The sequence below is a fragment of the Moschus berezovskii genome, chromosome 19, assembly GCF_049115385.1.
Source record: "Moschus berezovskii isolate FMDL1 chromosome 19, NW_MosBer_1.0, whole genome shotgun sequence".
NCBI lineage: Eukaryota > Metazoa > Chordata > Mammalia > Artiodactyla > Moschidae > Moschus > Moschus berezovskii.
This window is the reverse complement of record NC_142478.1, coordinates 8,786,874-8,799,185: the sequence shown is the minus strand read 5'-3', so window position 1 is coordinate 8,799,185 and position 12,312 is coordinate 8,786,874. Positions and strand designations below refer to the sequence as shown.

The following is a 12,312-nucleotide window of genomic DNA, read 5'->3' as shown; positions in this document are numbered from 1 at the left end:
GAATAAGAAGGTAAGAAAAGATGCAGACCAGAAAGGAACAGAAAGAATATTCTACTTCTGAAAAATCAAAAGTGGATAGTAACCGTATTTCTCTGCGTATCATCTCCAGAAGTGACGGAAGTGATTTTCACATGTTCTCAAAATGAAAAAGGATGTGTGACCCACTTAGGCCACGTGACTGGCTGGGCCAGGCCCAGCTAACCCCAGCTCTCACCGTGCTCCAGGAAAATGACGGCGGGTTGGCTCCTCATGGACACGTGTTGGAAGAGGCCCCTCCCACTCTGGACCACCAGTTCTGCGAGTCAAGGGCCACGCCGCCCTTCCTCTCTGTGACCAGAGCTATGTCAGTGCTAGATCACAGCAGCTGCCTAGTCAGCATCAGTGGATGAATCAACATCTCCCACTGCCTTGTATTTAAAAAAAAAAAAAATCACACACGAATGTTCATCCTTTATCATGCCACATTCACCTTTAAATACTGGAATTGCTACAGTTTATTTACTTGGCTGCACTAGGTCTTAGCCGTGGCGTGAGGGAGCTCTGCTGCAGCATGTGGGATCCAGCTCCCCAACCAGTGATGGAACCCAGGCTGCCTGCACTGGGAGCTCGGAGTCTCAGTCACGGGACCACCAGGGGAGGTGTCATGAAACTGCTACAGTGATGTCTAGGATGAACCCCCAAGTCACTCATCAGGTCACACCCTGCGGCCAACGATCCACCCCGACGGGTCTGGAAGAATCAGGAAATCCAGCTAAGCCTACCTCTTAGTTTTCAATAAGGAAAATAAAAACATCTGCTACATACATCTGGGAGACTGAAGTTTCCAAATGCAGAGGAAACACAATTTAAGTAGCAAGTTTCCCCAATCTGCCGAAATTCAAATCAAACCACACTTTCCTTGAAATATCCTTTTTTAACTTTATATGGCAGGTAAGAACTTCACCCTCATCCCTTTCAGAGAACCTTCATTAATCAAAAGAACATTCTAGAAAAACACAATACTCGGAAGCAGCAAGACACACTAACAAAACTGCTCTCAATGTTTTGCTATTGTAGCTGCTATAATACACACATAGGCATGCAGTGGCTAAAATAGAAATTCCATAAAAAAAAACAAAAAACCCACCACTACGTGCCCTTCATAACAGATGCATTCTCTGGTGACAAGCCTACTGAATAATCCCATAATCATCTCCTGAATCTCTTTTCAAGCCGATGCTATTATTCTGCTCATGCTAAACCAGGGCAAAGGCCACCCTGGCAGCCAAAGTTTGACTACAGATGAAGGCAAATCCAGACAGCACGAAGAGAAAAGTTCTGCTTAACTTACGGAAAAGTATTCAAACTTCCACAACGGCACACAAACCACTGGGGAGGAAGGAAACTGCTATCTGGCCCCAATCAGACGAGCAGGATTCCCTTTGTTCTAACTCCGACAGGCTGGCCCATTGGTGCAAAGAGCTGTCAGGAGGAGGACTCCGCTTTGCCAAGGAAAGGTTTTTCTAAACCCACCTAGAAATATTGCACTTGAACGCACAGGCCTGGCTGAGTTGCTGGGACGTGATGAATATCTATTCCTCTGCCCTTGGGTGGTTTTTTTATTGAATGGATAACATGGCAAGTCAGATTTCTGTTTGTCTTCTGCTGTCAGTGCTGTGAAGCAGTGTTTCAGAGCTGGAGCAGGGCTTCACTGGGGATGCATGGGCTCAGTTCACGATCTGCAGGCAATGGGGAAGGCTGCGACCGTGGTGGGGTGAGCTGTGGGGGTCGAGCTGCTGCCGCCACCCAGAGTGATGGGTGCATGCAAAGCCACACGTGGGCTGCCCACTGGCGCTCTTTACAGCAGAAGCCCTCCTTTCAGGGAAAAAAAAAAAAGCCACACAGCATTCTAGGTAAGGCCTTGTTTTTCTGTGAGATCGGCAGATGCTAATAAGCTTGGCACGGATCTCAGAAGTCCCTGTGAATGGAGCCATGAAGCCATCTGGTTTTTGCAGGAAAACATCAGACCAGTAATTCCTTGACATGAAAATCATATTAAGAGCAAAGCAGAAGGCCAGTGCATTAGGGGCCCCTTAACGTCCTTCTCAGAGGCAACAAGCCAGCACGAATCACCTACCCCACATCAGAAGGAACTGAAACTCAGCTGCACAGGACATCAAGCCTGCCGGCTGACTGCAGCTGGAACTTCCTTCAGAGAAAGCCCAGGTGGCAGAGACGACTGGTCCCGGCTTTTGTGTCAAGCCAGGCACTCTCTACAGCTTTGCAACCGAGAAGCATCTTTTCCACATTTTAATCAAATTTCCCAAAGCATTCCATTCTATCCAGAGCCAGTGCTAAGCCAGCTTCTCCGTCACAGATGGGAACCCTCCAATGCCAGGGAATCTGTCTGCTGGTCACTGCTGGGACGCGGGAAGGCAGGGGGGTCACCTCACCTTCTCTGCCGCTTTGGGAAGGAACCCCATCCACCCTTCCAAGGTGCCCGAAAGCCAACTTTTCCAGTCTCCCTTTAAAGATGACAAGATGCCAGGAGTCTATCCTGTTGGAATAGGATGAAGGCTGATTTTGCAACTGCCCTTCCTGTCCTGTCACACACCCTGGGCACCTGATGACAGGGCAGGATGAGGCTGGACTATACTTAGAAGGAGAACGCAACCCGAGAGAGACAGCTGGCTGGTGGTAGAGGCGGGGCAGAGAGAGGACACTGAGCGCACGCCATGAACAGCTGGTTATGTGGCAGGGAGTGACCCCGAAGCGGGCCTGACTGCCCGAATACCTGCTGCACGGCCGGCCGCGCGAGGGGGTTGCCACCCCTGCTAATGAAGCTAATAGTAATTCCAACTGCAACAATCACAGGTGCTTTCTCTACACCAACTCATCCAACCCCAACACTGACCCAACAGGAAAGCAGCAGGGCTGGGGCTCTGTACTCATCCTCCAGGTTCCGATGCTGCTACTGGAGGACAGGCACAGCCCATCTTCCTGGGGACTGAAGCTGAGCGCCCACTAGGGCTGGGTGCAACACCCAGCAAATTGCCCATCCAAAGAACATGCTTCCCTATCATTTTCATTATTTGAGAGTCACTGGCTGTTCAAAGGTTCTTAGCATAGTTAAAATGTCACAAAGGCCCTTAGCAAACAGCTTAGAAATCAGGAAGAGAAAATGGCAGGTTCAAGTGCTGCTGTTGCCATGGTCGTCTAAACCCCGTGGCGCTCTCCACTGGGTCTGACACACACTGGTTCCCAGACCGGGAACCAGTGGCACCCCCTTCCCATTCAGGGCTTCCGGGGCTGGAAGGACAACTGGCATGCCTCCACCCCCTCCCCAGAGAAGTCAGGGAGCACGCTCTCGTGGACGCTGCCTGCTTCAGCAGCATCCCTGAAGCTACAAGACAAACCCCGTGGTCACTCACAGAGTTTTGGTGTCAAGCACCTCATATTTCCCTGCATTCTAACTCCTTCAATGTGGGTGACTCACGCACAAGTTTATACCTAACTGGGCAGGCAGGGCATTTCAGACTCTTTTGTTGACCATGATGGCTACTCCATTTCTTCTAAGGGATTCTTGCCCGCAGTAGTAGATATAATGGTCATCTGAGTTAAATTCGCCCATTCCAGTCCACTTTGGTTCTCTGATTCCTAAAATGTCAATGTTCACTCTAGCCATCTCCTGTTTGACCACTTCCAATTTACCTTGAATCATGGACCTAACATTCCAGGTTCCTACACAATACTGCTCTTTACAGAACTGGACTTTACTTCCATCACCAGTCACATCTACAACTGGGTGTTGCTTTCGCTTTGGCTCCATCTCTTCATTCTTTCTGAAATTATTTCTCCACTGATGTCCAGGAGCATATTGGGCACCTACGGACTTGGGGAGTTCATCTTTCAGTGTCCTATCTTTTTGCCTTTCCATACTGCTCATGGGGTTCTCAAGGCAGGAATACCGAAGTGGTTTGTCATTCCCTTCTCCAGTGGACAATGTTTTGTCAGAACTCTCCACCATGATCCGTCTGTCTTGGGTGGCCCCACATGGCATGGCTTAGTTTCACTGAGTTAGACAGGGCTGTGGTCCATGTGATCAGTTTGATTAGTTTTCTGTGATTGTGGTTTTCACTCTGTTAGCCCTCTGAAGGATAGAAAAAAAGAGGCTAATGGAAGCTTCCTGATGGGAGAGACTGACTGTGGGGGAAACTGGGTCTTGTTCTTATGGCCGGGGCCATGCTTAGTAAATCTTTACAATTTTCTGTCAATGGGCGGGGTTGTATTCCCTCCCTGTTGTTTGACTTGAGACCAAACTATGATGCTGTTAAAGTGCTGCACTCAATGTGACAGCAAATTTGGAAAACTCAGCAGTGGCCACAGGACTGTAAAAGGTCAGTTTTCATTCCAATCCCAAAGAACGGCAATGCCAAAGAACGTTCAAACTACCGCACAATTGCACTCATCTCACAGGCTAGTAAAGTCATGCTCCAAATTCTCCAAGCCAGGCTTCAACAGTACATGAACCATGAAATTCCAGATGTTCAAGCTGGATTTAGAAAAGGCAGAGGGACCAGAAATCAAATTGCCAACATCCACTGGATCATCAAAAAAAGCAAAAGAATTCCAGAAAAACATCTGCTTTATTGAATATACCAAAGCCTTTGACTGTGTAGATCAAAACAAACTGGAAAATTCTTCAAGAGATGGGAATACCAGACCACCTGACCTGCCTCCTGAGAAATCTGTATGCAGATCAAGAAGCAACAGTTAGAACCAGACACGGAATAACAGGTTCCAAACTGAGAATGGAATACGTCAAAGTTGTATATTGTCACCCTGCTTATAACTTATATGCAGGGTACATACTGCGAAATGCCAGTCTGGATGAAGTGCAAGCTAGAATCAAGACTGCCGGGAGACATATCAATAACCTCGGATATGCAGATGACACCATCCTTATGGCAGAAAGTGAAGAAGAACTGAAGAGCCTCTCGATGAAAGTGAAAGAGGAGAGTGAAAAAGCTGGCTTAAAACTCAACCTTCAAAAAAATGAAGATCACGGCATTCGGTCCCATCACTTCATGGAAGATAGATGGGGAAACAGTGGAAACAGTGAGAGACTTTATTTTTTTGGGCTCCAAAATCACTGCAGATGGTGATTGCAGCCATGGAATTAAAAGACGCTTACTCCTTGGAAGGAAAGCTATGAACAACCTAGACAGCATATTAAAAAGCAGAGACATTACTTGGTCAACAAAGGTCCATCTAGTCAAAGTTATGGCTTCTCCAGTGGTCATGTATGGATGTGAGAGTTGGACTGTGAAGAAAGCTGAGCGCCGAAGAAGTGATGCTTTTGAACTGTGGTGTTGGAGAAGACTCTTGAGAGTCCCTGGGACCGCAAGGAGATCCAACCAGTCCATCCTAAAGGAAATCAGTCCTGAATATTCATTGGAAGGACTGATGCTGAAGCTAAAGCTCCAATACTTTGTCCACCTCATGTGATGAGTTGACTCACTGGAAAAGACTCTGATGCTAGGAGGGATTGGGGGTGGGAAGAGACGGGGACGACAGAGAATGAGATGGCTGGATGGCATCACCAACTCAATGGACATGAGTTTGAGCAAGCTCTGGGAGTTAGTAATGGATGGGGAGGGTCGCAAAGAGTTGGACATGACTGAGTGGCTGAACTGAACTGGGCAGGTCATGAAGCTGTGGTGGGAGCAGCTGACAGCCCGGGGACCCCACAGCAGCAACTGAATGACAGCAGTTCTCACCGGGCGGGGCTCTCGTGTGCCACCGTGCAGAGGGGTGCTCCTATGGAGAAGACGGTCCCGAACCTGCACATGGACTCTGTGCTTCCCCATCGTTCCTGTGAGTCCAGTCGCTCTTCCAAAATGAGAAAAACGGGACACAGACCCAACAACTTAGTGAAAAATGGCCCTGAAAAGCACATTAATGCTAGTTCTGGGACAAGGTGGACATCAGGCAAGCATGTGCCGAGACAGCGGTGGTTCCCGGGCACAAAGCACAAGGCACAGCCACAGGGAGGACAGGGGCATGCAGTGGGGAAGGGCCGAGTCTAGCTGTGAACGGGCCTTCCCCTGCTTCTCACGGAAACAAGCAGTGGCTGTGGGAATCCTTCAGGGGGTGAGGAAAGAAAAAAAGGACTCATTCAGAGGAGTCGTCAGTGATGAAAAACAAAGGTGGCTAATGGGTGGTGTGAAGCTGGCACAGAAGCATTGCTCTCCACTGAGAGTCAGGAGGGAGCCGGGATCCTGAACCACCACAACCCCTTTCAAGAACATGGGCATCTGCAGCTCTGAAAGTGACCCCAAACACCGACGGTGCGTCCTCTGCTATGACTCGGAGAGTACATACTTTTGGGGGTGGTGGTGTCTATAGTCTTACTGTGGTCTGCACAATTTCACCTGTGCTGTGCTCCTAGCAAAGCCAGAAAGTGCACACATCTGAGATGGACTCCCCTCACCCACAGACAGGCGGCTGTGAGGTTCCATTCTCTGTGGTGCACTCACTCTGGGAGGGACGCGGAGGGAAACCAACGGGGGAACAGGACTTTCCCTTGGACAATCAAAATCAAATAACTCAGGTAATAAAAGCTGACAGCAGACAAGCATAATCAAATACTGGGAGAATGAGGCGCAAAAAGGATGTTGTCAAGAAATCAATTCTGATGATAATCAACCTTCAATGAGCCTAACGTCAGTGCTGCCAAAATGCTCGTGACACGGAGGAAACCTGTGTAACTCAACAGTGGTCTTCTGTTAACTGTCCCAGAAAGGAAACCAGACCACAGACAGGACATAAGGCTTCAGGGTGGATTAGGGACAGAGCCCCTGACAGTCCCCAAGCCTGGCGCTCAGATGGCTCTGGGCCCGGTGGATTCCACCTCTGAAAGCCCCTTGGCGCCTGTACTTGAAATGAACGAACTAACTGCGGGTTTTGCAGGAGTCAAGTTAGAAGACGTGCCTTTTGATTCGACTTGACCGGAACAAAATATCGGTTATTTTTTCTGTGCACAGACTGTGAAAGCACCCTTAAGTTGGCGAGCACTGGATGTGGTTTCACAAACTGAAGAATGAAATCAGCTCTGAAAGCTGGACGGAGCTCAGAAACAGCGAGCAACAACGCTGACCAAATGGGCTCCTTCAGCTGTGGCCCGGCAGAGAGCCTTCCAAGTCTGGGCGACAACGCTGACCAAATGGGTCTCCTTCAGCTGTGGCCCGGCAGCGAGTCTTCCAAGTCTGGGCGGCCTAAGACCAGGCAGTAAGGCTGCAGATGCTTTCTTAGTTATTAGCTTTAAAGGACTATTACCTATGGGATATACAGATATTTGTCATGGGAAATTATTTTATAGGCAATTCATCCAGACAGAAAACCAGGCCATTTCAAGCTAGCAAGAGACCCCGAGCCAAACTCTCAGTAAACAATCCATCTGACAACCAACCATCGTCATGATATCTTCAGTTTCTCTATTCCCTGGAGACACCTTACTCTTTTCCATGATGTCAAAAACAAAAGATTATGACTTTAAATGGGGAATAACTGGCTGGGGCAACAAAGTTGTTCAAATAAAACCACGTATTTTGAGACTGCACACAAATAGACTCAAGGCAGCATAAGTCACTGACTTGGAGGGTCACAGTTGTATCTCCCTACAGTCTCGCTGGGCCTCGGGTAGGCTGTCCCTAAACCTCTGCCCTGTGCAGCCCTGGATGTGTTAGCAGCTATCTGCTGCCCTTTCCCTGGGAGCAGCATGTTCCTGGTTGTCTGCTTGGGGGTAGGCAGGCATGGTAGGTTCAGTGAAGGCACTACTGTGCCTGCCATCTTTGGGGCCGAGTGTCCCATTCCCCTCCTCTTTCCTTTGGGGAAGGAACAGCTTCAGGAACCTTCTCAGTGCCCCCCGCCCCGCAACCATCAGAGGTGAGACTGGGAGTCAAGAGTGTCTGTCTTGACGTGTGGTTGCCGAAGGGGAGGAGGGGGTGAGGGAGGGATGGACTGGGCGTCTGGGGTCAGCAGACGAAAGCTATTACACACAGAACGGACGGACGACAAGGTCCTGCTGAGGGAATAGCACAGGGTGCTATATGCAGTGTCCTGGGATAAATCTTAATGGAAAAGAATATAAAAAAGAAGGTATACATGTGTATAACTTTGTCAAAGTGACAGTCACTTTGCTGTACAGTAGAAGTAAACAGAACATTGTAAATCAACTACAGTAAAAAAAAAAAAAAAAGCATCTGTCTCAGTGTGTTAATCTCCTGTAGGGCTACTCAGGAGACTTAAACATAACACAGAAAAGATGGAGCTCTCACATCTGACAACAGCAGAGGGTCCTGGAGGAGGAAATGGCAACTCACTCCAGAGTTCCTGCTGGGAAAATCCCATGGACAGAGGAGTCTGGCGGGCTACAGTCTCTGGGGTCACAAAGAGTCGGACACGACTGAGCACACACATAAGGCACTGTGGTGAGTACAGCAGGCTCTCAAGAGACACTGAATGGGGCTGCCTCGCCCATTCCTCCACTGAAACCTCCCACAACAGATGACACTGAAATCTGTCCACAAAGTCACACGCAGCCAGCCACCCAGAGAGCTCAGACGCGTTCTTACCAACTGCATCAGGCAAAACTGTCCCACAAACCCCACATACTGTGTGGAGGCCCCTCTCAAATATTCTGTTAGATTGGGACAAGTATCTAAGGCACAAAGTCTAAGCAACAAAATAAACAGAACTGTGGGAGAGCTTACATTGCTTTTCTACTTGGAAAATGAACAAAATTTCTGCTTTCCACTGGAGTTGACTGATGTTCACTAAATTTAGCAGACGGCACTTATGTTTATTTATAGGGCAGGCTGGAATCTTAAAAACCTAGAGGGGTGGGAAAAAGGTTTAAATGGACTGACATTCTGTGACTTGTTTCATGAAGCCTCAGCGGGGCTGGATAAAAGTATTAATACCCACACAAGTAAACAACTGTTTTCTCTGTTTGGTGACTCAGAACAGCAGTGAACTTGAAACAGGACTCCCACTGGGCCTTGGGGCACACTTCTGTCCAAGCAGGCAGGAGCTCAGAAGCGGAGCGCCTGGGCCCTGGAGTCGGCTCCTCTCAGGTCTGACGGAGTCGTTCAGTGTCTCACGCTCAACCTCAGGGGTGAAGGCTCCTCACCAGAAAAATGGGGAGACGGACGGTACCACCGCAGGGGGTGCTGGGAGGACGGACTGGATTAGAAAGTGGTCCACTGTGAACCACGGAACCTGCTGTTAACCAACGGCCTCCACTGACCCCAAGCTGCCTATCAGGCCAATGACAGCAACTCATCTGGATTCCCTGCTCAGCAAAGCTGGGTTTAGAAAGAGACATCCCCACAGAAATCACCTTTATTATATACTAAAAAAACGCACCTGCATATAACCTTGACCGTTCTCACAATTACTCCTGGACACACTGACTCAGAGAAGGACCTGCTATGCACTATGATCTCTCATTTCTCTAGAATCCTAATGACTCGACCTCACCCTCCATACGTCCATTCCTTACTCCTGACGAATGAGGTCAGAAATCTGGGAGTCTGACACAGAGAAGAAGGAAAGGAGAGCTCACTAGGCTGAAGCTTCAGATGGGACATGATATGTTTCATGAAGAAGAAATACACAGGCTATGGTGGGAGGGGATTATCAGGCAGGCTTAAGAGGTGACATGAGAACACATACTTGATTCCAATGTCCTGAAGAAACAAGTTCTTTAGGAGGCAGGGACACCAGGTGACCTATGGCTAGTCATGGCATGTGGCCTGATTGATGCGGAAACCCCAGGCTTCTCCCCGCCAAGCTCAGCAACACAGGTACCACCCTGATTTGTTGGGCTGTCAAAAGGGTGCTTTATATACCTGACTTTGGGAAACAGGGAGGCTTTATCAGGAACACTGCTCTCCCCAGGGCCTCGCGAGTATTGTGACAGAATCCCATTCATCCACTCATCTGTCCACCTGTTCACAGATGCCTACTGTGCACCAGACTTTGTGGTGGATGCTGAGACAGACTATATTAGAGTTTTGTAAATGCCAAGGAGAAGTTATTACCACACAATTCAGTGCTCACCACACAGTACAGCGACAAGGGCAGAGTTGTATAACACAGGGAAGACAGCCAATATTACAGCAACGATAAACGGAATACACCCTTGAAAAACCGTGAATCACTGTATTGTCCATATGTAACTTAAATAACACTGTATATCAAATATACTTCAATTAAAAAAATTAAAGATAACCCTTAAGCCCTGAAGTTGTTTTTCTTTTTCTTTTTTACTGTTCTTGGGTAAGGATTGTGTTACCAGTAAGGACTGTATGCTTAATATTTAATTTAATCAGTGACCCAAAGGCAGGAGTGTGGCGTCAGAGCTCTGCAGAGCACACCTCCACTACGCTACTGATTTAATGAATACTCCCAGGCACTCTTTAAATTGAAAGATGGTTCATTAGATTGGTGCATCTGCCCTTCGCAGCAATCTGTTGTGTTTCTGAGGAAGTCAGGAAAAAAACATGAACATACCACTTTCGGGTATGTTGTGAGTAACTCAGCTTCCAATGATTACTAAGTCGTCAAGAGCTCAGGGTGCCTAATTTCAGGAAAAGAAATCGTCTGAATCATCCTCCTTCCATATTACTAGTTCCCTTCTCATTTGTCTTGAAAATGTCAAGTATTAGCCATTAAAAAAAAAACACATACTGCAAAATGAATCACCTACTACATTATCTGCAAGCTATAAAAATAAGCACAGTTTTAATATATCAAAAATAATAAAGCTCTTATAAAACTGGCTTAAAAGCCAGCACCCTTGAGAGTTTTCCCCACTTGTCCCATCAAGGTCATCAGTGCCTCCTCTGGGCTCCTGGCCTGCATCAAACATCTACTATCTGCTGCAATCTGCTCTGGGGCTGGTTAGCTGTGGTGTCACATATACATGTTCTTGGAAAGCAAAGAAAACAAATCAAAAAAGTGTCTCTGTCCCCATCTCAGTACCTGCTGCATAGAGGATGCTAATAAAAGTGCTGAAGTGAATAGACAAAAATAAGTTTCTATAATCAGGGCTTACACATCTGGAAGTTCACTCTAACGGCAGAAAATGAAGAGGAGCTAAACAGCCTCTTGATGAGGGTGAAAGAGGAGAGTGAAAAAGCTGATGTGAAACTCAACATTCAAAACACTAAGATCACAGCATCTGGTCCCAGCACTTTATGGCAAATAGAAGGGGAAAACGTAGAAGCAGTGACAGATTTTATTTTCCTGGGCTCCAAATATCACTGTGGACAGTGACTGCAGCCATGAAATTAAGAGAGACTTCCTTCTTGGAAGGAAAGGTATGATAAACCAAAACAGGGTATTAAAAAGCAGAGACGTCACTTGCTGACAAAGGTCCGTCTAGTCAAAGCTATGGTTTCTCCAGTAGTCATGTGTGGATGTGAGATAAAGAAGGCTGACCACCAAAAAGCTGATGCTTTTGAACTGTGGAGCTGGAGAAGACTCTTGAGAGTCCCTTGGACTGCAAGGAGATCCAACCAGTCCACTCTTAAGGAGATCAATCCTGGGTATTCATTGGAAGGACTGATGTGGAAGCTGAAACTCCAATACTTTGGCCACCTGATGCGAAGAACTGACTTATTAGAAATGACCCTGATGCTGGGAAAGATTGAAGGCAGGAGGAGAAGGGGACGACAGAGGATGAGATGGTTGGATGGCATCACCAACTCAATGGACACGAGTTTGAGTAAACTCCGGTCGTTGGCGACAGACAGGGAGGCCTGGCGTGCTGCAGTCCGTGGGGTTGCAAAGAGTCAGACGGGACTGAAGAGAGGAGCCGACTCAGTGGAAAAGCCCCTGATGCTGGGCAAGACTGAGGCAAACGGAGAAGAGGGTGGCGGAGGATGAAATGGTTAGACAGGCTCACCAACTCAATGGCCATGAATCTGAGCAAACTCTGGGAGACAGGGGAGGACAAAGGAGCCTGGCGTGCTGCCCATGTGGTCACAAAGAGTTGGACACGACTTAGAGACTTAATAACAACAAACAACAACAAAACAGGGCCTTAAACTATGAAAAAACCAGAAACTCATGCACTTGCCACCCTCCGCAAACATATCTCCAAGGCCTCTATGGCCGAGGCACTTGAAGGACACAGAAGTGGAGCCTGGGACATAGACACAAACATGTGTCTACTTCAGAGAGCTTGCTGGAGGTGAACACTATCTCCAGGGCTGAGAAGCCTCGGTATGTGCCCTCTCTCATCCTTACAGAATTTGGCAAATA

General features: G+C 47.8%; 1 protein-coding gene across 2 annotated transcripts in view; it reads right to left on the bottom strand.

Annotated features, from left to right (window-relative positions):
- GATB (glutamyl-tRNA amidotransferase subunit B) overlaps positions 1–12,312 on the bottom strand; it is a 94,697-nt gene that overhangs the window by 21,547 nt on the left and 60,838 nt on the right. The gene's annotated exons all lie outside the window — the stretch shown is intronic.